At 48.3% G+C, this 2,146-nt stretch overlaps 1 pseudogene; it reads right to left on the bottom strand.

Annotated features, from left to right (window-relative positions):
* LOC112075554 (kalirin-like) overlaps positions 1–2,146 on the bottom strand; it is a 44,352-nt pseudogene that overhangs the window by 16,341 nt on the left and 25,865 nt on the right.

The following is a 2,146-nucleotide window of genomic DNA, read 5'->3' on the forward strand; positions in this document are numbered from 1 at the left end:
AATATAACTGTGTTTTGGCTCACCTTTGACCTGCTGCTCAGGCACACGGGAGTGACCAGTGACCTCTGCTCCTGCACTGTGTCCGGAGAATGGTTGCCATAGTAACGCTGTTGCGGTGGATGTACTTGAGGAAGACCTCTGCGTTGCGTTTACAGCTGGTTATTAATGCCTGCTATTACAGCTGGTTATTAATGCCTGCTATTACAGCTGGTTATTAATGCCTGCTATTACAGCTGGTTATTAAAGCCTGCTCTTACAGCTGGTTATTAAATCCTGGGCTGAGGRTACAAGAGGTGTGGGGATTAGGTTTCTGGTTCGGGTTGAACAGGGGTGTGGACACAAGGTTTAGGGTTGAGGTGGATAAGGAGATAGTGACTCTGACTRACCTGTTGTGAGGTCCGGTAGAAGGCTGCGGAGGCGTTGACCAGTTTGAGGCGGTCCTCCATCCGCAGCATCAGGGTCTGCCAGTGTAGCGCCACCGTCTGGGCACACGCCCTCACTGCCTCTGGGTCGTAGTGGCCCGCCCTCACCAGCAGCTCTGCCCGCTGCTGCAGCGCCAGCGCCACCTGGTGGGTCCTCTGGAGAGAGTCAGCATGAAGCAGAGACTGGGGGGAGGAGAAGGGGAGGGGGAAAYGGTAGAGAGAAAGAGAGGGGGTAGAAAGGGACCAAATGGGGGCGAGGGGGGATTAATAAAAACTCATTTGGCAACATTGCTTTATGTCAATAGAGTTTGTTTGCATTACAGTGACTGGTGTTTATTGATTTGCAGTGGGTGTAGTTACCTCTATGGCCTGTTGGAGGCGCTCATGTTCTCTCTGTAGCTGTTCAGCCTCAGACAGAGAGCTGGAGTTCACCATACAGGAAGACAACATCACCTCTCCTTCACTGATCCAGCCCAGCACCTGGGAACACACACACACACACATAGATATACATCACATATACACGTTATATACATGTGTGTGTGTGTGTGTGTGTGTGTGTGTGTGTGTGTGTGTGTGTGTGTGTGTGTGTGTGTGTGTGTGTGTGTGTGTGTGCATGTGTGGTGTGGTGTGTGTGTGTGTGCAGTTTTCTGTTATGTGTGTTTTGTGTGTACCTATTTTTTTTTATTGTCGCGTTTAAGTAACGAACAGCCACCAGGTTTCCTGTTCATGTGTGTTTTGTGTGTACCCTTTTTTTTCCGGTGTTTTCATTCCATTGAGTGGTTTTTATATTTTTTTTTTTTTTTTATTTTTTGTTGTTATTTTTTTTTTTCTTGTTATTTTCGTAACATTTATTCTATTGTTTTTTTTAACCACCTACACCAAATTTTGTTGGTGTGATGCGGGAGGCTGCTGATATCCCGTGAGAATTTCAAGTAACTTGTTTATTGAATTTAATGTATATCTACGCGCGCGGTTGAACCTGGAGGTGGACATGATGCCAGGCGTCATATAGTACATATACACATTATATACATGCGTGTGTGTGTTCGTAAGTGTGTGAGTTTGCGTACTACGCGTGTGTGTGTGGTTTACCTGGTTGACCTGACTCTGTAGGTGGCGTAGCTGCAAGTCGGCGGTCTTGGTAGGTGTGTGTTTTGTTGTGTTTGTGTTACTGGTTGACCTGACTCTGTAGGTGGCGTAGCTGCAAGTCTTGCTCCAGGTGTGTGTGTGGTGTGTTTACCTGGTTGACTGATGACTTCTGTAGGTGGCTGTAGCTGCAAGTCTTGCTCCAGGTGTGTGTGTGTGTGTGTTTTCCCTGTTGAACCTGACTCTGTAGGTGGGCGTGCTGCAAGTCTTGCTCCAGGGTGTGTGTGGTGTTGTTAACCTTGGTTGACCTGATCTGTAGGTGGCGTAGCTTGCAAGTCTTGCTCTCCAGGTGTGTGTGTGTGTGTGTTTACCTCTGGTTGACCTGACTCTGTAGGTGGCGTAGCTGCAAGTTCTTGCTCCCAGGTGTGTGTGTGTGTGTGTTGTTTACCTGGTTGACCTGACCTCTGTAGGTGGCGTAGCTGCAAAGTCTTGGCTCAGGTGTTGTGTGTGTGTTTTGTGTCTGTTTGTGTCGCACTGGTTGGACCTGGTGACTCTGTACTGTGGTGGCGTAGCTGCAGCAGCTCTTGCTCCAGTATGTGTGTGTGTGTTTACCCCCTGGTTTGATGAGCTGTGGA

Source organism: Salvelinus sp. IW2-2015, unplaced genomic scaffold (assembly GCF_002910315.2).
Source record: "Salvelinus sp. IW2-2015 unplaced genomic scaffold, ASM291031v2 Un_scaffold3235, whole genome shotgun sequence".
Classification (NCBI taxonomy): domain Eukaryota; kingdom Metazoa; phylum Chordata; class Actinopteri; order Salmoniformes; family Salmonidae; genus Salvelinus; species Salvelinus sp. IW2-2015.